The sequence below is a fragment of the Phocoena sinus genome, chromosome 5, assembly GCF_008692025.1.
Source record: "Phocoena sinus isolate mPhoSin1 chromosome 5, mPhoSin1.pri, whole genome shotgun sequence".
NCBI lineage: Eukaryota > Metazoa > Chordata > Mammalia > Artiodactyla > Phocoenidae > Phocoena > Phocoena sinus.
Genome location: NC_045767.1, coordinates 125,968,894 through 125,992,351, shown reverse-complemented (window position 1 = coordinate 125,992,351; position 23,458 = coordinate 125,968,894). Strand labels below are relative to the sequence as shown.

At 36.7% G+C, this 23,458-nt stretch overlaps 1 protein-coding gene across 6 annotated transcripts in view; it reads left to right on the top strand.

The window, feature by feature from the left end:
- The window catches only part of BMPR1B (bone morphogenetic protein receptor type 1B), a 423,330-nt gene that overhangs the window by 320,888 nt on the left and 78,984 nt on the right, over positions 1-23,458 (top strand). The window lies entirely within an intron of this gene.

Below are 23,458 nucleotides of genomic sequence, written 5' to 3'. Positions count from 1 at the left end.
GTTTGAGAACTCTGGACTAAATTATGTTGCTTCGTGAGTAAGTTTGAACTTTATCCCACAGGCATTGGAAATTCATGGAAGATTCGTTAGCAGAGTTATGGAGTGATTAGTGATTTAGTTAGATAGTGGAGTCTTCTGCCATATTTTTCTGGTTAAGGAATTTTAGTTTAGGAAAATATAAAAATGCCACCGCTTCTAGCTATATGATTTAATCCATACGTCTCAGAAGTATATATTAGTTTGTAGTTTCTTATAATTAAATATGAGTTGTTTAAAGACTTAATAGAACTTTGGAAGTTTCAAACTTAAGAGGTTTTTATTCACTATAAATTATAAAATGATGCTTTATTTTGTATGCCGTTTTGTTCCCTAAACTTAAAACATTTTGCAGTTTTAATAGGGCCTAGTTGTACTCCTAAATCCTGAAAATATTCTCCAGATAATGTTAGAAAATGTCTGAGGGCATTTCCCAGGTCACTTTACTGTGTAATTTTTTTCCCCAAGTATGTTTTGCATTTTAAATGTTTTCATTTTTCCTCTTAATCTTGTTATGCATCAGTAACACATGATGTGTTGGCATCTTCTGGAATAGCACATTTGTTCCAAGTGAAACGTACTAGGTTCAGAAAATCTAGTCGGCCAAAACGTTTACCCGACGGAAACCTATATTGAATCTAAAACTAATGTGCTCACATTTTCCATCAGAATTAAAATGGAATGAAGCCAGCAAAGCCCTATGAGAAGTTTGCTGGTCTCTGCCCTGCGTGAACAGCATTAACCACCGTTTAGTCCTGTGGCTAATAGACAACATGTTGAAAAGATCTTTTACTTGTAAGTGTGACATGGGGCTGACTGCACAGATCTGATTATATCACCCCTCTCCTTAAGAGTCTTTTAAGACTTAGGATTCACTACAATGATTTTACTTCCAGATGGTCTTAGTTTTATGTTAAATGGAATGTTGTTATTAAAATGCAGTACGATGGGAAGGGGGAAGCAAGGGGGAGGGATAAATTTTAGGATTCACATATACACACTACTAATATGTAAAATAGATAAACAATACAGACCTACTGTATAGCACAGGGAACTATGTTCAGTATCTTGTAATAACCTATAATGGAAAAGAATCTGAAAAAGATTATATATATATGTATGCATATAAAATGAATCACTTCGCTATACACCGGAAACATTGTAAATCAACTATACTTCAGTAAAAAAAAGAAAATTCAGTAAGCATTTTTACTCTTTAACGACCTAATTCTATAAATATCCTAGAGCGTATTATACTCAGATCTTGTCCAAGAGTTAACTGTTTGGGAAAAGGCAGGAGCCTTTTCTGATGGGTATCAAAATAATTTAATTTTAGTTGTTGCCCTGCCACTAAATACTTATGTGCCTTTGGACATAATCGTCAGTGTCTCGGAGAATGAGGTGACACATTGAAATAGTTTGTATGAGAAGTTGGTTTGGAGCACAGATACTGTGTTTTTGAAATAAACATAGAATGACTTGGAGAAATCATTCATTTATTCCTTAATTTAACATACTTAAATTATGCACCTACTATCTTCCAGTGTTATAATATGCCCTAAGGGTTCAAGGAAAATACTCCCTGGTCACATCCTGGGAAGGAGACAGACAAATACAAAGAATACTTTGGGAATAGGTAGGTGTGCATCTGACTTAAAAGGAGGTATCTATTTCTGCTTTGTAAATAAGATGGTGTATACCAGCTTTTTCATTTTCCACATATATGCGTTAATATATGAAATTGGTATAGACCATCTTAATTACAAAGCAGAAATAGAGACACAGATGTAGAGATCAAAGGTATGGATACCAAGGGGAAAGGGGGGGGTGGTGGGATGAATTGGGAGATTGGAATTGACATATATATGCTATTGATACTATGTATAAAATAGATAACTAATGAGAACCTACTGTATAGCACAGGGAACTCTCTCTACTCAGTGCTCTGTGGTGACCCAAATGGGAAGGCAGTCCAAAAAAGAGGGGATATATGTATACGTATAGCTGATTCACTTCGCTGTACAGTAGAAATTAACACAACATTGTAAAGCAACTATATGCCACTAAAAGTTTTTTAAAAAGGAGGTGTCAACTGAGCTGGCAATTAAAGGCTGATAAGGAATTATCTGGGCAAATAAACTAGATAGGTAGAGGGACCAACCTGAGCCCAATCCCAGCGAGACCTGAGAGAGTGTGGTGTAGCCAGAGGACCGAGTTTAGTATAACTGCAGAGTTGGAGGTGAGGTGGCTAATTTGAGATTGTAAGCAGGGGACAGGAGATAAAGTTACGTGTGGACCCAGGATGCGGAGATCCACGACTGGCTTCTACAAGTCGCATAATCATACTTCCCACGGTTTTCCCTTTTGGTTAATGGCAATTCCATCCTTGTAGTTGATTAGGACAAAACTCTTGGCATTATCCTTATCTCTTCTTTACCTCTCACATAGTACATATAGTCCATTAGAGAATTATTCCAACACTGTCTATATTGGGCCCCCGTGTACTCCACTTCAGAATCCTCATGGAACCACCCCTCACTGCTGTCACAGGTGCGGCAAACAGTTCCATGAAGGCATTGCCCCGCATTGGGTAGGTGGAACTGAATGCTCTCTCACCTCTTGGCCTCTTGCCTTGCGGCCTCTTTGGTGCATCATATAGAGCTCTGGCAGGAAGTCTGCTCACACACAACTTGCAAGGAAGGGCCAGACATGACCAGTACAGGTTAGGAGCTGAGCCAGGATGGCTATACTGAGGCTCAGGTCATGATACCTCTAGTGGAGTGAGCTAGATAACTCATTCCTCAAATTGCCACTTTTTTTCTTCCGTTTCACAGCCCTGGTCATGCACTCCTGATTCCTGGGGTGACGTTCCCAGTAAACTACCTGTTTGCAAGCAGTTGTCTTAGGCCCTACTTTCCTGGAAATTCAGGCTCTGACAGTCAGTACCTTCAAAACCCATCTTGAATCTGACCACTTCTCGTCACCTCCACACTGCCAGCCATGTTCCAACCACAGTCAGTGCCTGCCTGAATTACCGTAACCATCTACTAACTGCTCTCTGCTTTTACTTTTGTCCTTTATAGTCTATCCTTGGCACAGCGACCAGAGGAGAAGTTCCCACAAGGCCCTCTAGGATCTGTCCCTCTTTCTTCTCCAACCTCGCCTCCTACTACTGTCCTCTTGCTGGACAAACCGGTGCCTGTTGCTCCGCAAGGCCTCCAGGTACACTTTCACCTCAAGACTCTTGCCTACTCTTTCTTCTGTCGGAACATTTCCATTCCGTAGCTCACTCTCTTCACCTTTCCCTTCCCAGAAATGACTTCTGCAGTGAGGAAATTCTGACCTCCTCTTTAAAATAACAACCACTCCCAACCTCTTCTGTCTCCCTTCCCTGCTTTATTTCTCTCCATTGCACTTAACGTAATGAATATGCTTCCATGTTTATTTTGCTTCTTATCTCTTTTCTCCAGTAACTGTAAGCTTTGTCAGGCAGGGAATTGTGTCTTTTTCTTTCCACTGCTACATCCTTGGACCTACAACAGAGCCTGGTACCTGGTAGGTGCTCCCAAATAATGTTTGAGTTAAGCAAGTAAATGAACGTGTATGTTAGAAAATGTAATTATGGGTACAGTATAAGATGGTTGGAGGAAGGTAGGGCTAGAGAGCACAGACTGGAGCTTATTGCAGACAACCAGGTAAGAAATGATGAGGGGCTACATTTAGTATCTTTTAACAGTGTCAGTAGAGAGTTAAGGAATGATTACAGAAAAATTTAGAAGATTAAAATGATTGTGTTGTTGATGGATTGAGTGTAATGGATATGAGAGAGGGAGGCATCTAGGAAGATTCTCAGGTTTCTCTTTGGCAGCTGGGTAGATGGTGGGTATGTTCATCAGAGAGACACTGAAGACAGGGCAGGTGTAGAAAGAGCAAGGATAGGCTGGAGAGTCTTCAGGAAGTAGGAGGGAAGACTTCATATTTAAATATGTTGAGTTTGGTGTATCAGTAAGACGTCTTAGCATGAAATGATAGAGACCCCATAGTTAGTTGAATATAGAGGATTAGAGCTCAGAAAAGGGCACCCATAGTTAGTTGAATATAGAGGACTAGAGCTCAGAAAAGGGTACTTGGGGGTTGACTAGTGCCTAGTAAGGGAATTGTGCCCTGAAGTAGGCCTTACAAATATCAAACAAGGAAAAAAACCATGTATTACTCCATGTTCCCATAGGACCATAGCGATTCTTAACTGTTGCCACTCTTTCTTTCCTAGACTCTTTTTTCAAAGTTTGAAAGAGTAAACCTTGCAAAAGAGAAAAGAAAAAAAAGTCTGATTCATTTTTGTTGGTACATTTTGAAAGAATGAAAAAGGCATTTATCTTAGGATGAAGTGTCTGAGTACCTCTAGAGTACAAAGAATTTACCTTTAGCTCGCCCTGGCTAGCCTCAAACTCTGCATTTTACTTTCACAGCCATCTTCTTTTATTGAAGACATGTTGAAGTACATTTTGTTTTCTTTAGTCACCAGAAATGAGTACATTCTTTAGTAAAACATGCAGAATGCATACAGTGAAAAATGTCTAAATGTTTCAAGTAATAGTTCTGGTATATATATATATCTTTCTGTTTAGTAATATAAATTTTAAGTGATTGTGTTCTCCACCAACAGATTTTTCATGTATTTTGAAGCTTAGATTTTTGCCAATAGCTTTCATACCTCTGGTGATTTTTATTACCTTATTTAGTAGAGGAGAATTGAGCATCTTGAACTGGTCTTCAACCTAGACGTTTATTTAACAATTTGATTTCTCAAGGGGCAACACTGTTGGAAGAGATTACTATGTACAAATCTCTGAGCCAATAGAGGATATAGATGGGAAAGATACTGCCAAGGAAATTGATAGCAGCAAAAGGAAAATCACTCTTTCTGAGCTGTGATCATGTAGTTGGTGAGTGCACCTTAGCTTTGGATGAAATCTTTGACTTGTTATTTGAATTCAGTCCTTGCTGTTTGATCTCGTGTTGGCACTTTACACTTCACTAAGACTATGAATGATCTCATAGTCGTAGCTTGCATTGAGCACAGAGACATTAGGGGCTACACTGCCTGAATTGCCATCAATAGAGCATGGATTCTGAATACATACATGAGATCTAAACTATACTGCTGACAGTGAATTATAACTTTTTAGTAGATGGAAGAAATTCTAAAAGCCACAATTCAAGAGCCCAAGATGATTCAGATTTAATTAACAGAACCTTTTATATTTACTTAAAAGAAGCTTAGGTGTTTTAGGCAACTTTGAAACACCAAGAATAACTGAATTAGGGTTCTCCATAGAAATAGAAGCAATAGGAAATACATGTACACATATCTTTTTTTCATAAGGAACTGGCTCACCTGATTAAGGAGGCTGACAAGTCCTTAGACCTGCAGTGAGCAAGCTGGAGACTCAGTAGAGCGAATGGTGTAGTTCCTTCCAGTCCAGAGGTTGGCGGGTTCAAGACCCGGGAAGAGCTGATGTTTCAGTTGGAGTCTGAAGGCAAGAAAAATGTAATGTCCCAGCTTGAAGGCATCAGGCAGGAGGAATCCCCTCTAATTTGGGGGGGGGGGGTCAGCCTTTTAGTCCTGTTCAGACCTTCAACTGATTAGATGGGTCCATTTGCATTAGGGAGGGCAATCTGCTTTATGCAGTCCATCAGCGGAAATGCTAAACTCATCCCAGACACCCTCACAGAAATACCAGAATGATGTTTCACCAAATATCTGGGTACCCACGAACCAGTCAAGTTGGCACATAAAATTAATCATCACAATTTTAAAATCAATTCAAATTCATTCAGTTCATAAGCATTTTAGGCATAGCTCTGTAGATTTAGCAGCGAGTAAGGCATTTTGAGTATCTAAAGAGGTAGAGAACAGATGTCAGGTAATGCTTAATAAGACCAAAATAAAGTAAGTGTTTACATCCTTCACCAAGACGTTTTTCATGTATATTGATGCTAACTACATGGGACTAAAAACTGAGTTTTTTATTCTGAACTTTAAATTACTAAACAGACCTTTAGAAAACCATATACTTACTTTTTCATTTTTATTTTTTAAATTTGTTTATATCACAATACATATTCATCTGGAAGGTGGTAGCATAATCATAATGAACCAATAACAACTTAGTCTGTTAAAAAAATTACTACATATCTAGTGGATACCACAGGGGATAATTTTCTTCAGCATTTTTTGCCCCCGGGTTGTTGTATTCTATTCCTGCATCATATTTGTGGCCCACTGTCTTGTGTCACGTGTTTCTGAATTCAGGTAGTATAAAATGTTTCTGTGCTTACTGGACATTGTAGGTAAACAAGGTTTTGATTTTATTTTTTAATTTGAAAAGAATGAGAGTATTTATAAACATAATATATAATTATTTAGCCACAAAGCATAGCTTATTAAATAGTCATTACAGATGTGCCCCCTCTCCCCACCTCACCTGCCCCCCAGTTCAATCCAAACTTTAGGACGTGAAAATTACAAAGTACCCGTGGAAATGATTTTAAGAATTTAAGAACTATTTGAATTATTTACATATTTTATAATCGAATACAAAACAAAAATTATCTGATTATTTTTTAATAAAAATTAAAAAAAACATTTAAATGAATTAGGAGTCTGTGTTTGTCTCATTTGGGAAATGGTAGAACTAGGGACTCCATTAAATAAGCATGTTCGTTTTCTCAATATTTATGTCTCATTTTCTCCAAATTTAACTGATGTATCTTTTATTTCTGGTTATGTGATAATGACAAGTTGGTTACTTTCACAATTGAGAGACTTTTGGGAGGTGTCTTTATAGATACTTATACGTTTATCTCTCTTGGTTGAAGGGACAAAAGTTTTAAGAGAAAAGGGAAGAAAATCATTGCTGTACATCTGAAAATAGCAAACATTTCCCCCTTTCTTACAGTTACCTTTTTTCAGACTGATTCAGTGAATCAGATGTGGTGGGGTTTGGAGAGATTTGTTCTCATGGAGTTAATGTTTGACTTGCCAGGCGGTTTGCATTTCCTAGGCTGACCTTGGGAACACCGGCATGGCCATGATATCTTGTGAACATCTCCCACCTTTAGGCAACAAGGAAATATTTGAGGCTATGGCTTGGTCAGGAGAAGTCAATCTGTATGATAATATTCCCTGACTGCTGTGTAGGATAGATGTAAAATGCAATACTTTGGGAATGCTTTCTTTGAAGACTCAAATCCAGTGTGAAATTTTTTTTTTTTTTTTTATGAAAAAGGTTTGTGGCACTTTCATAATAGCTGGGCCTGCCCTGTTGATTTAGATCAAAATCACTTCCTCCCAACATCATAACCATTTTACTGTTCAGTGGTGCAGAAGGCATCATAAAGAGTTAGTGAAATGTTTTGGATCATTTAGAATTGGATGAGTGATAAGAATGAAAATATCTCCAACAGAGGTGGTACTGTGGAGGACTCCTCATAAAGGCAAAAAGAAAAGTATCTTTTTGCATTAAGAATTTTCTTAAGTGTTCTAATGATATGAACCATTTGGATAAATATCTAATACAATACTGAACCTTTACAATTCCACTTAGACTTTCATCATGCCTACTCTCCTTTGGAGTCTTAATAACTGTTTTCTCTTTCAGCTTTTAGGGAAAGGAAACACAGCTTCTCTTAATGTTTAATGAATATTTATGAAGTCCTTTGACAATTAAGGGCTCATTAAAATTCACTTCAAAAGAAAAGAGATTCAAAACACTTGGAGGAGGCAAGTAGAAACTCACAGCTTTCTCCTTCCTTGTAAGTCAGGGACACTCTGCAAGTGAACTAAGAGTCTTCTAAAAATGATTCCAGTAGCAGCTTAAATATAATAGATGCATTTGATTATTACATGGTGACTTTAACTTTGCATTGACTGCTGTCTCTGTGGGTGCTTTCTTCTGTAGATACTAGGAAATCCTGCTTTTATATGGCATACTTGAATGGGAAGGAGATCGGGTGGTGTTTGGAGTCAGACTTATTGTTGAAATCTCAGTTTCAACTCTGTCTTGTTCTATGACCTTGAGCAAGTTTTCAGTGCCTCAGTTTCTGTACTGTAATATGGGGGAAATAACACTCTAGGACTCCTAAGTTTGTGGGAAGAAGCAACTGAGTTATTGCGTGAAAAACACGGAGAATGGTGCCTGGCACACTGCCTTTCTGTTCTGAGAAATCTTAACTTTCAATTTGGAAAGATCTTTGTTTTCCCCTGGCTGAGGTGGTGCAGAGGAACAGTCAGAGAATCCTCAGTTCTTGTGGGTAGCATTTTAGCTTCCCTTTTCATTTCAGTTTCCCTCCAGTCTTTCTCCCCAGGGCCCCAGACCGCTGTGCCCTGCCACTTAACAGCTACTTTTGACTGCAGCTGTCTCTTGGTCCAAATATGTCACACAGAATATAGGGATGCATAAATATATACTCAGTCACTCTCAAAAGCTCAGTCTTTTATGAATGACCAATCACCAGAGTTAACAAGGTATTTTGAAATGAGAGTGATTATACCACGTTTGCTGTTATTTCATGTAAATCATTGTTATTTGGTCATGGAAATAAAGAAATACTTGGACATGAAATCAGATAATGGCCCAGAAAGTTACATGCCTACTCATCATTGTTTTAAATTTGAAATGGAAGCATGTATTGGGATGAGTAGAAAAGTACTAAAGCATCCATCCACATATTTCTCTATCAGTACAAGACTTAACATTTGCGGAAGTAAGCACTGACCTGGAAACCAAAAATTTGTATTCTATTGATAAATGTGTTCCTCTAAAGAACATCTCATTTACTTGTAAGTAACCTACCATCCCGCTTTACCGCTATAGGTCGTAAGATTAAATTTGTCTTTGTAAAGTGCTGAGTTGCTGTTATTTGACTCAGACCTTATCTTTAAGACAAGCCTCATAAATTGAATAATAATTAGTCATAGTTTCATTGGAATTTTTACTGCTTTCGCCATCTGCTCTTCTTGGTCTACGAGAAGACCTACGCAAGATGTTGGATCTATTTTACAGTAACTGAGTAGACTTTCACGTGTAAGGATTATTTTCTATTGGAAAAGTGATTGCTATATTTATGATGTTTGAGAAGTGAAACTGCGAGATTTGGTGGTTGTTAAGTTTGCCTTTATAGTTCTTAGCCATCCAGTCCTCATTCTGGAGTGGAAACTGTCTAAAGAACACACTAAGGATTTTTGCTTTTTCCAGATAGGCGCTCTGTACGTTACTACTGCTCAATCTGCTTCCTGGTGCTTGCTATGGTAAGGCTGCCGTCTCCCAGCTCAGTGTGGTCTATAGCTCCCTTCTCCCATAAAGTCACTATTACAACCCTGAGGTAGATGCCAAGAGCTAAAGGATCAAAGTTGTAAAGTTGTCTAATGCAAAGAGAGAAAGGAGAGGAGACCCAGATGTTGAACTGTGAATGTCCTATAACTGTAAAACAGGCTTAATGTTTTTGTATGATTGGCAGAATGTTCAGAAAGCATGCAAAACAAGAGATCCCAAATTGTATGGAGAAATGGTAAAGTCCCGTGAATAATCTTGTCTCTTCCCAAGAGTCCTACGTTGCTTTATAACCTTCATTTCACTGTATGTGTAGTAAAATTTCAGGATGAACTGGTACTTTGCTTGGAGGGATGAGCTTGTCTTGTGCTCTGCAGAAATCCGTTATGATAATGTGTATATATTTGCCATCGTAAAACTACTTAGAAAAGTTATATAATCTTGTTTTTTAAAAAAATGTTTTTATACTTAAAAACTTAAATGTCTTTCCTTCAAAAATTTACAAATGCTAAAATCAGAGTTGGATGAGGATGTGCGCTAGTTAACATCAAACAATGCATTTCTTTGGTCACAAATTTCAGCTATTAATAGTATACAAATTGTTCACACTTATACGGGGAAAACTCCTTAAGTTACTGCTCTAAATATTTTATACATATGAATGGATAAATACTGTCGTCCTCCTTTTACAGAGGAGGAAATTGAGGTTCGTGGGGGGCTAAGTAAATTGTCTGAGGTCACACAGCTAATTATTCAAATTAATAATCAGTTGGGTGACTCACAGGTAAAAAAAACTGTACTCCTTGCAATCAGGAGGTGATAGTTGATAGACCGGAATATGTGTGCAACTAACTGTTCTTCAAGGTAGAGTAAAATGTATAACATGGCACAGTTTCATAAGAAATCAAAAAAGATGCATAGGGCTTTCCTGATGGCGCAGTGGTTGAGAGTCTGCCTGCCGATGCAGGGGATGCGGGTTCATGCCCCGGTCCGGGAGGATCCCACGTGCCGCGGGGCGGCTGGGCCCGTGAGCCATGGCCGCTGAGCCTGCGCGTCCGGAGCCTGTGCTCCGCAACGGGAGAGGCCACAGCGGTGAGAGCCCCGCGTACCGCAAAAAAAAAAAAAAAAAAAAAAAAAGATGCATGTATTTCTGATTGAGAAATGTAACACAGATGGTAGAAATGGAGGCTGTTATAGGCTGAGCGAATATTATGAGCAAAGGCATGGGAATATGAAAAAGACATGATGCGTATGATAAATATGAACCCGGAGGAGACCGTGGTAGGAGATGAAGCTGGAAAGGTAGTTGGGTCAATTGATGAAGTACCTTGAATGCCTTCCCAAGAACTTTAGAATTAGAACTTTTCGTTTATTTTGCTTCAGCTTTTTGGTTTTGCAAGTTTATGCATGTGTGTTGTTATTTTTAGAAGGCACCAGTGAAAATAAAGGATCACAGATGTGGTAGAAAGATCAGAGATTTCATTAAAGCAGTTATATGGAGTAGCGAAAATCTCAGCTCAGTCTTAAGACCTTATACGTGAGCCTCAGTCATTTATAAAAATGGGAATAATTGTACCTTCCTTGCTGGCTGTGGTAAGAATTATATGAAAATGTGTGAGAGCTCTTAGAACAGTGTTTCACCTGTAGTAAGTACTCTGTAGTTTTCTTTATTTCATTTGTGGATCATTTCAGCAATTGTTATTTACTTCCCTGAAGCGTACAAACCACACTGTGATAGACTTTGTATACAGTAAAGGATTAATTGACAAGCCACTTTCTATATGCAATTTTTAGATTGTCTTCATACCTTTTAAAATGAGTGGCCATGTTATATTCTCTATATTCTCTTAATTGTCTTCTTGTTAAAAACAGAGGACATTAGAATCAGGTGAAGTTATATAACTGGCTGTATATGATTATATATATCAGTAGAAGAGCTGAGGTACATGATAAGTGTAGGCCAGTTTAAAAATTTCATTAACACTTTATGTGGATGTTATAGAATGCATATATATATAATTTCTGAATCTGTTTAACTCACACATATATGTTCATGTAGCTTGCAAAGTATAAGATGCCCTGAAGACATAAAATATTGTTAAAAAGTAGTAGCTAATGCTATATAGCAGTTGGTAACAACTTTACAGTGAATTGAATGTGGTGTACAAGGCATGCTATTTTTAAGATACACCTATGTAGAGTGCTCTGAAGGCACAGTTGATAGGACATAATAACCAACTCTAAATATGAGTGAGTAATATTGGTATACTTCATGTGATGCGTAATATTCTGTAGTTTCGTTTCTTTGAACAATGCCACATTTATTTATCACCACTAGCAGGAACCATGATAATGGAAATTCCACGTGTTCTCTTCCAAATAGTGACATCAGTTTAAAAAACAAATTAGAAAGTGGTTAAAATTGATTGAAAATTGGAAATATGAATTCGTTCCAGTAAGTAGGGAATACCAGTGATAAATCATAGAAAACAGATGTGTGTGTACATTTTTTCCTTGTCATTCTTTTCCTTTTTTTATACATTTTTAAAGGTTACTTTCCATTTACAGTTATTACAAAATATTGGCTATATTCACTGTGTTGTACCTCCTTGAGCCTATCTTATATCCAGTAATTTGTACCTCTCACTCCCCCACCCCTGTATTGCCCCTCCCTCCCCTCCCCACTGGTAACCATTGGTTTGTTCTCTGTATCTGTGAGTCTGCTTCTTTTTTGTTATATTCACTAGTTCTATTGTTTAGATTCCACATATAAGTGATATCATATAGTGTTTGTCTTTCTGTTTGTGACTTATTTCCCTTAGCATAATGCCCTCCAAGTCCATCCATGTTGCTCCAAATGGCAAAATTTTGTTCTTTTTTATGGTTGAGTAGTATTCCATTGTGTGTATATCACATCTTCTTTATCCATTCATCTATTGATGGACACTTAGGTTGCTTCCATATCTTTTGACAATTGTAAATAGTGCTGCTGTGAACATTAGGGTGAATGTATCTTTTCAAATTAGTGTTTTTGTTTTTGTTTTTTGGTTATATACCCAGGAGTGGAATTGCTGGGTCACGTGATGGTTCTATTTTCAGTTTTTTGAGAAACCTCCATACTGTTTTCCACAGTGACTGCACCCATTTACTTTCCCACCGACGGTGTACAAGTGTTCTCTTTTTTCCGTGTCTTAGCCAACATTTGTTATTTGTGTTCTTTTTGATAGCCATTCTGACAGGTGTGAGGTGATACCTCATTGTGGTTTTGATTTGCATTTCCCTGCTGAGGATCTTTTCACCTGTTGGCCATCTGCATTTCGTCTTTGGAAAAATGTCTATTCAATTCTTCTGCCCATTTTTTAATTGAATTTTTTTTTGATGTTGAGTTGTATGAGTTGTTTATATATGTTAGATATTAATCCCTTATCAGTTATATCACTTGGAAAGATTTTCTCCCATTCAGTAAGTTGTCTTTTCATATTGTCAATGGTTTCCTTTGCTGTGCAGAAGCTTTTAAGTTTAATTAGGTCCCATTTGTTTATTTTTGCCTTGATTTCCTTCAGGAAAAGGATTCAAAAAGTTATTGCTGTGAATTATGTCAAAGAGTGTTTTGCCTATGTTTTCCTCTAGGAGTTTTACAGTATGCAGTCTTACATTTAGGTCTTTAATACTTATAACTGCTCTATATCTTTAAATTGGTTCTGGATTCTGGTAGTCATTTATATAGTTGGAGTGAAAGATGTATGCTTTTGTCTGTTACAAACCTCACAGTCTTTACAATCAAGTTTTAATCCATAGATTTCTGAAAGATGAAGGGAACTAACATTTATTGGGCATTAACTCTATCTCCGTCACATGGTCTATGTTAAGTTCTTTATATAATGCTTCATTTAATCTTAGCAATAACCATGAGACAAGTATACATGATTATTCTTATTTTCAAAATGGAGAAATGGAAGTCTAGAGAAATGCGTGGGTTTTTCCAAAGGCATACAGCTAATTAGCCAAGCAGGTCATGATCTCTAGCCCTGTGCTCCCTTCTGTAAATGCTGTCCAGGTTACATTGGCATTAGAGACAATGTTCAGAACCTTCCTTTTACACCCATGTTCCAATGTTTCAGTCCGTAGTAACCTAAAACATAATTGAATTGGCTCTGTCAAAGTGGGGTCAAAGTCTGTCTTTCTTGAGTTTGAAAATTATATGTATAGGGGACAGAAGGAGTGTCAGAAAAATCTAGCTGCATTTTTGCATTTTGTTTTCAATTTTAAAAAGTGGAGATTTTACGAAATAGCAATCATAGTAGAGCACAGACACACACTCTCGTTTCTGAAATAACATCATAGATCATGGATATATGTAAGATAACATTGTTTGTACCTTCTCTCACATTAGATGATCCTTGAAACCTTCATAATAGGGAAGTTGTTCCACATACCAAATCAACAATTTATGTGTGTCTGCTAAGTGCCAGACGCTATCCTAGATGCTGAGGTTTGTCGTGGTTAACTAAAGAGATATAACTCTTAATCTCATGCAGTTTATACTCTAAATATTCTACATATTTCACCTGAGTGTGAAATAATAGCACATTTAAGACCTCACGTGAGAAAGATGCTCTGCGCTTCCCCATATAATATTTTTGGTGGGAAAAAAGATCTCAGTGTATCCCTTCTTTACAAACCTTGGGTGGTATAAAATCTGACTTTTCTTAATTCAGAATTGGCTGTTTTCTGTAGCATGAAGGAAAAACTGCCCTGTGTTTGGAAATCAAGAGACTTAAACTATGTTCAAATCAAGACATAAACATAGTTAAAGTTAGAGAAAAGCTTGTCTCATGATCAACCTTTCAGTGCTCAATGTGAAAAAGAAAAAAAAAAAAAACACAACCATGCAGAAGAAACAGAAAATACTGCCTATGATAGTTTACAACCAAAATTCAAAGCAAAGGAAACAAAACTCAACCAGGACTAATTAGTACCATATTTAGCAAATTCTTTCTCTTTTTAATTACTTTTCTGAGAACTTTGTGTACCTGTTTTACCTTCATATTAATGAATCATTTCTTCTTTTCTCAAGTGTTTATCAACATTTCATAACTGGCAGCGTCTAAGTGAGTGGTGCTTACTTAATTAAGGTTTAATACTTTAATTGTGTCATTTAAAGACCAACTAAAAGCATTAAAACATAAATTTACATTAATAATTGTTTTCACGTGCATTTGGCCCACATAATACTTTTGTGGGCAATCTAGTGTTTCTAACTGAAAATCTCTCCTTATATCCCAAAAGGGTTCAATAACATATACATTTTAATCATTTTCTCTTTTTAAAATTATCTCTTATACTCATTCCCTTCTCTTCCACTATTGTTAAAATTTCTTAGCTTATCTTAAAATATACATAAATTTTATATCTCTAGTGACCAGTAGTTGGTCATCCAGTGTGGCAGTCCTCGAAATATGATTCACAAGCGTAATCATACGATGTATTATTAACATTTGCACTTACGGCACAAAAGAGAAATAGTGGTTAGAACTGTTGGTAGCACCTGAGTGCAGATCAAGACAGGGTACCAAACTGTTCTTGTATTCTTCACTGCCATCACAGTAAAAACAAACTATCAAACAAGCCAACTGACCAAACACCAAACCAGCTAACCAAACCCCACCTACCCAACACCAAACAAAAAGCTACCTTCATTTAAGAATATCAAGAATGAAACTGTAAAAATGATTAAGTTTATTAAATTCCAACCTCTGAGTAAATTTCTTTTTAATATTCTGTGTGACAACATGTTAAGTATACAGAATGAAATTCTTCAGCATACTGAAGATTAATGGTTACCGTGAGACTTTTCATGAAAGGCAATTTTTACTAGAAAGAATGACTGACAGACAAACTGTGGTTATTCAGGCATGGGTATTTGCAGACATATTCTCAAAAATGAACAAAGTGAGCCTGTCACTTCAGGGAAAACAACTGACAGTATTTATTGCTAATGATCAAATTCAAAGTTTCAAACAAAAATTAGGATCTGGGAAAGCCTGTATCCACAGGATTGATCTGCATAACTGAGTGAACCAAGATTTATTTCTCCAAATAATCAGTCAGTGCCCATCGTTTCATATTTCATGCCCGTGTAAAAATCCACTCAAAGTACATGATAGACAGTAGATTTTAATTTATCAGAATATGAAAATTTCATTGATAGGGTTTCACATTCGACATTGCATCTAACTTTGAAGAGACTTCTACTTCTCCAGTGTTTGTGTAGTATCAAATAACCACTATTATGAAAAACGTCTACTAAAATATAGCTCCTTTTTTCAACTACATAATGTGCGACCCTATATTTTTCATATATGTCAAATGCAATATATTGCAGTAGATTTAATTCAGAGGCAGATACCCGATTTCTTCTGTTGTTAGGCCTTAAAGAGATTTGCAAAAATGTAAAACAGTACCACTTTTTTCATTATTTTCTTGAAAACATGTTAAAATGGGTTCATTATTATTTGTAAATGAATTATACATATTTAAAAACTGTTCAGTTTTAATTCCTAATATAGTAAATATTGTAATCCACATAACTAAAAAATTTGGTGCCCTTAATAATTTTTAATAATGAAAAAGGATCTTGAGAGCCAAACCTTTGCGAACTGCTAGCTGGAGGAATCATTGCTTTTAAAAGTCACAGAGACCAGAGCTTGCCTCCCACCCTTGCCTGCTACTCACTTGTTTGCTCTCAGGAAAATAACCTCTCCCAGCCCTAGTCCCCTCATGTATAAAATGAGTATTTTCAGGATTACATTATATGAGATTTATAAACACGTAATTGCGGATAGATAAATGATTTCCTCTTGTTCCTTGAAGACTCCTTGAAATTGGAAGTATTGTTACTATGAAGTGTTTCAGATAAAAAAAATAATTAAGAACTGGCCTAAGGTCACACAACTAATAGACAACAGAACTGGGATTCTTACATTTTATTGATACAGTATTCAGCACCCTTTTTCTACGCTATAGATACAAAAAAAGAATGTGTATCAGCAAAGTGGAAGTTATGTAGAACCGTAATGTATCTGAAGTAGGAGGGCGGTTAGAGAACATATTTTCCTACCATCTCCTTTTACTGATAAGGTAATTCAGGGCACACAAACATACTGTTGTGACCCCTGAATTGCTTTGAATTTGGCAGCATTTTTAACATAATTGTTCTCATCCTTTCTTTGCCTCCCATTTTTCTTTGCTTGGCCAGACTAAAAGAACTCCATTATCTTTGGCAAGAACTATACGTACCCGTCCCAACAGATGCCGATGAAAGCAAAAGCACACAAAAACAAATGAGAAAGAGGACAAAACTGTTGTGATAAATAGACATAACCTTCTGTGACTACTGGCTGATTTCATTTTATTTTTTATTTTTATCATAATTTTGATTTTTTTCAAACCTTAGGAATTCAGTACTTGTTGGAAATTTAGCTGAAGTGATTTAAGAAGGGGGTGTTTGGGGAGATGTAATACTGTAATAAAAGGACAAAAGGGAGTGGCAGTGTTTGGAACAGGAAAGTGCGTATGACAGTCAGGGTCCGACAACCCGTCCCCTCAGAGCAGGCTGATAAAATTCCTGGATAACACCCTTTGGGTCATTTCTAGAGAGGAGGGCGTAGTTCTCCAGTACACGTGATGATGCTTCCTCTCTTCACCCACAGCCCATTGATACCTTATGGATGATGGGATTAAGCCTTGGTTCCACCACACTATTATGTTTCTTCTTTTTTGGTTTCTTCATAATTTGTTCCCATTTTACTATTACTGCATAGAATTAAAAACATGAACTTAATCAGTTGAGTTAATATGTTGTATCAGAGTAAAAGTCAACCTTTATTTAAACATAGATTGTGTAAATAATCAGCTCAAGGGAAATGAAAGTTATTTCCAGGTTACTCTATATGTCAGTTTAATTTTGGAAATTCCCAACTGCTGTTCATTTTTGGCTGTTTGTCCTGTCATTTTTTCCCCCCTTTCTCTAATATAATACAGTCTCTCCTTTCAGTCTATTCAAATTCCTTTTCCAGTAAACCTCATTAATGCAGACCCATGAGCATACATAATTTAATATGTATGTAATATTCCCTAAATATGTAAATACAGCATCAGGCTTAAAAATCTGCCTGAAATTAGGCAGGTGAAGTCAGGGATATCCATAGATACATCCATATCTAAGATATAAAGATATGTGTACTTAGTTATGAATGATTTCCTACGCTTGTAGTCAGACAAGCTTGGGTTGATTTTTAGCCCTCCTGTCCATCACTAGTTATGATCTTAGGCAGTGGGATGTTAGATGCCCTTTTTCCAAATTGTTTATTGGGTAAGGGTAGAGTTGGAAGTAGTTAGATAGAACACGTTGTAGTGTTTTGGAATATTTGGGTTACCAGGGAAACCACCACTTCTTTCCGCACAGATTCTCTTCTTTAGAAACACCCACTGTCACTGGGAATGTGGTCATGCGAAAAGCAGTCACTGTGTGGCACTCCTGTGTTACAGTGTTGACTCAGGGTCACTTCCTTCACACTGAGTTTCTAATCTAGACAGGTATGTTTGGCTGAGTCCTTTCTGGTGATCTAATTCATTCATTGGTATTCCTTCCAAAACATATCCTGAGAACCTATGTTTACTGCCTATGCCTTATTTGGTAAATCATCACTGTGCTGGTTTTCCAATCAAAGCATTCTGGAGATTTCCAAGTCGGTAGCATGGCTAGGGCTAGAAATCATGATTCCTACACCTGTTTGGAATCTAATTATCCTGTTATACATGTGACTTGGCCTATTGTAAGAGATGGTGCTTGGTTGCGTGTTTTATATATAAGTTACTATATTTTGATATAATGGCACAAGCATAAGCGTCTCTAGTTCTCCTTTCAGGGCTCCTTTGCCCTTTCTTCCCAATACACTCATTTTCTCTTTGTCCTAAAATCCTCCTTCAGCTGGGCTGATCTAACCTGGGAAAACTGCTCTTTGTTCATAACCTAGGAAGGAACGTATGAAAGCAAACCATCCACTGTGAGAAACTGTGGTCTCGGCTGTGCATCTGGGTGTGTGAGAAGAGATAGGGTCCAGCAGACAAGTGACAGGGTAGTTCCCCTGAGAGGGCAAGCCAGGATGAAAGCTCCCAGTTAGGAGGTGTGTACTGAGTGGAGGGGGGCAAACAGAGACATTTCACACCTGGTGTTTCCTGTCTTCTCAGTGGGATTGGGAGGAAAGAAAGGAGACATCTGGATCTTCAAGAATATTGAAGTTTTTGAGAAGCCATTGGGGGTTGGGAGATAAGAAATGAGGAAGGAAGGCAGAAAAGAGTCTCAGATTTAAAAAAAAAAAAAAAAAAAAGTCCTATTCTGCACATGTACTCGAATAGAGGGCCCCTGCCCTTGTTTTCCCCATGCATTGTAGAATGTTAGCAATGAAGAGCTCAGGGTTTGCTGCTACTGAGAAGGAAAGTAAAGCTGAGAAACTTGACTTGTGTAGATATGAAATACAAAAGCACATTTATGAGCCGCTGCCAATATAGCTGCACAAGTGAGAGTGCCCTGGGCACCCTGCTCTGAGCATCAGCTTGTGTTCTGACACGAGCATTCAGGCACTGGATGATGGGCTGAGAAAAAGAAAAAGAAAAAATGCTTTAAAAGTTTCAGTTTTTTATTATTACCTGGGGGGGTGGTGTTGTTCAGAAGTGAGACATTTTTGGAGGTTTGGAAAATACTAAGAACACTTGACAAGAAGAGACAAGTTTGCGGTAATGATTTGTTACTTGCAGGTCCTCATTGTGGACATACTTGTGGGGTGTGTGTGTGAGCAAAGGAAGGATTATATAAATACTAAATCTTTTGAATGAATGTTTATATGACTGAAATGATTTTTTAAAGTCTGAATTGATGTGTTTACTTCTAGGTCTTAATAAACATCAGAAATCTATGACTATTAGGTCATTTTGCTGGTAGGCAGCATTTTTCTGATCTTGATTGGGAACCCTAGTCATTTAATGGCAAGAATTTCCTTCCAGTCACTATTTTTAAAAAATTAAGAACATGTCACATTTAAGTTGCTGTTTGTGTTTAATATAGGTTTTGTAACCAAGTACAGTTTTTTAGCATAAGCACTGATAATTTCAGAATTGAAATACTACTGCCATCTTTCTGTCTTAGGCTTGGTTTCCTCGAGACCAAGTGTCCGTTAACGTGAACCAGTTTCTCTTAAGCATTTGTTACTGACCTCCTAACACTTGATTTTTTTGTGGGTTGTCGTAGTTTTCATGATGTGACAAAAACTTATGCATGTTGATATCGAATATTTTATTGTTGTTCAACCTGTTGTATTGTCAATGAAGAAGAACAGTAAAGGTGATATTGAAGAAAGCATTAAAGGTTTGCTAACAGGTGGCAATGAGTGTGGTGTTACTAGCAGAGATGCTTTTGAACAATACTGCTAGGGAATAGGTCTAATGAGATTTGGGATGTTTTTTAAAATTAGTCAGCATTAGTGTAATGTTCCTTCAGGGAGTGTTCGTAATGCCTGCAAGAATGTGTCAGTAGAGTGATCAGATTCCAGGCAAACCTTCAGTTGCTTTCAGTAGTTGACATAAAACACACCTGTGTGTTCTCTTCTCTGACATCAAAATTGTTTTGAAAAGCTTTTGACATCTGGAAGTGTGAAAAAGAGCAGATTTTGATTTATTTTCTGACAAGTGGGAAAAATAAATTCTAAACGTAATATGTTTTACCTGTATATGGTACCAGCAGGAAGGGCCTTGTTTATCTCATATCCTTCTCATCAACTGTGGAATAAAACCTCTGAGGTTGCATTATAGGTTAGTATTTTTCTTGTAGCATTTTAACGTGCTAAAGATGGAAATATGTATATATATTTACATAATAAACATAAAATATCATTCATTTATGATACAGTTGCACTCAGCTTGTCTTTCTTTTTCTTGGAAGGAGTCATGTAGAAACTCTCAAAACAGTCAAATTGTTTGTGAATAGGACTAGTGCTGATGAAGAAAACTGACCCAATTCGACTTAACTTTTTACAGAGTGATAGGCAAAGCTTTCCTTGATAACATACATTTGCTCAGCATCAGTATTACTGTAAATGCTGTCACTTAAGAGAAAATATGTATCAAGTATCAATAAATTTACTTTGAACTCGAGCTAGTCTGCAGTAACTTTGGTAACTGAATCAGTTGGCCTTTTAAAAATATATGTTCTGTGTTTTATATATTGTATTTTAAAATAAAGTGTTTAAGGATTTTATGTGCCAGAATCCCTGGAATCCTAGGTGGATTTTTATTCACAGATTTTTCTTTTCAAAATTAAGCTTCACTTGGTTTGGCATCAGCAGCTTATTCTTTGCAATCCGTTTAATTGAGTAGGTTCTGCTGTTTATCCTAAAGTCCAGATAAATGGCTTTCAGCACACTGTTTATAGTTTAATAGTTCCTGAAGTGAGTCAACATTATCTGCTAACGTCTACATGTCATAACTAATGATCTCTCTGCTTATACTTTCTTGCTAGTGAGGAGACACTGAACTCTACAAAGGGAAGAGCCCTGAACACTTGGGGGTGGGGGGATTATTTGGGATGATGCCTGGACGAGGCATCGTTTTGGACGAGGCTTGTTTTCCCCTCATTGGTATGAAATGGGAAGAGAAATTTGTCCTTTACCATGATTTCAGCATGCACAAAAGCTGTCACAAAGTGCTGTATTCTAAGGACTGGGGTGAAAATTTGGGGGGAAATAGCTATTAGAGAGATTTGTTTTATTCCAGATTATCTCTCTAATTAATAATTAGCACAAGTTTGATACTTTTCTGGTCAGCCTATTAGACTTGATAGTAGAGAAGGGGAGCCACCAGGAAATTCTCATATTACCACCAAATAGTTACTGTGGTTTTAATGATGAAAGCAGATATTTTTCTGTCTGCTAAGAAAGATGAAAAGCAATAACTTTCCTAGTTAACTAATCATATATCCTAAGTGGGGCCTATTCATTCTAAAAGACCCGCATGCTCTTCCCTTAAGGATAAAACAAAAGTCTGTGAGACTTCATTCCTCGTGAGAATCGGCAGGCCTGACGACTGTAAGAGTTAAAGCTGACAAGCTTTGCCAATCTCTGATTCATTAAATAATAAGAGTTCTTGCCTCCCATACTGAATTTTGGGCTTTTTAGGTAGAGAATAGGACATTCTGTAGGTGAACATAGAGAATGGTTTCTTAATAGCTGAAGTACAAACTCTTACATTCTGGGAAAATATTTGGTTTGATCTCATATATTCTTTGTCAAAGTGGAAAACTTTCTAACTGAAGTGACCATTTAAGGTAGCCACTGTCCTTTCCTCCCATATTAATATTATTGTTTGGGAGTGAGTACTTCGGTCATTTAAATAGAACATGAGTAAGTATGTATTTCATACCTTCTTACTCTGATACTGAAATTTAAAATCATATCCCCAATTTATCAAAATATTTCAGGGTGAAAAAACATAACGCACAGGGATATGTCTGCCTTATGTTGGTGTGGTTGAAGATAAAGAACCATATGAAGAAAGGGTTTATGAGAGGTAGTTATTTTTCATGTAGCCTCTTAGATTCAGGGTTTTCGTTGTTCTTTTTTTCAGTTGTTTCTCATGAGATACCATGTTGATAATTATTTTAAAAAGGAGGAAGGAAATATTTTTACCTTAGAATGTAATGTATGGGCAAAAATATAATTTTTGGCATAAATGAGGAGATATGAATTGAATAAAGAAATATAAAGAAGGAAAATTTAAAGGTAAGATCAGGCTTTTCAAAGGCAAGGCTGGGCCACTGAGTCTACTAGGCTTTATGCAATTAAAAAATTTAAAAAATAAGATTGCTTTTGAAGAATGTTTTGAAAACTGAAGCCATTTGTTTATTGAAAGAGGGACAGCTTGAGCAACATGAGGCCAGAATGTTCCAATGTGTGCCATACACAGATTTAAGATAACACAATCATTACAATAACATAGTCTCAATTTGGATCTTTCCTCGGTGTTTCTGCCCAAATGTCAACAAGACTTTTGCCTTTGGCAAATCTTATTCCAATAAATCAAACAAAGTGGAGGGTGGTTCAGAATCTCAGCACTATTTTAATGGCCAATTAAGTATAATTTCAGAAAAAAAATTTTTTTTGTCCAAAAAAATATCAGGAGTCTATATTTTTTGCTAGTCATATACGTACCCAGGACCCAAGTCAGCCATCTTATTTTACTTTGGACGCACAGACCAGAGCACGGGAATCGTTAAAATATTAATATAACATTTTGTGGCATACTGCCTAAATCTTGGTCCTCCTCCAGTTAGCCTCAGAGTGTTATTTGGAACTTTAAATGCAGTATTATCTTTAACACTAATGTCTAAATATAAAGGAAGGCTCTAAGACTTGTCAGATTCTGATGAGAGAGAATGCTTTTATGGACATAGGAATTTCTTTTGACCCTTTTGCTCCTAATATATATCATATGGAATTTTTCTAATTTTTTTTAATATACTGCTTTGCTTAGCTGCTAATTAGCATCTAATCAATGAAAACAAAAAAATAACTTGAAATTTTAAACATTTAAAAATATATACCTTACATATGTACATTTTGAAATTGATATATTTTCTTCATTTCAGCTCTTTGGGTATATGTAATTGAATTTTTTGTTTCTGTTTTTTAACCATCTGCTATTAGGAAAGGGTGTCTGGTTTTGGGGTAAGGTTTTAGATTATTTAAAATGGCACAGATACTGGCCTGGGGGACAGATGGTTTTGTGTTTATATAGAGTGTCAAAGGAAAAAGAGTGAAAGTTTTGGTATGAGTGAATGGTCAGCAGCCCTTTTATGACAAAAAAACAGCAATAACAGAAGAAGTAACTTTTATTTACTCTCCCCCATTAGATTTTAAGGTTTGTGAGCATAGTGGCGGTTTCTTCTTCATCTCTGTGAAACCAACATGCTTCGTAGACAGCTTTGTGTATAATAAATATTTCTTAAATCAGTTTGGAGTTGCTAGCAGTTTTAT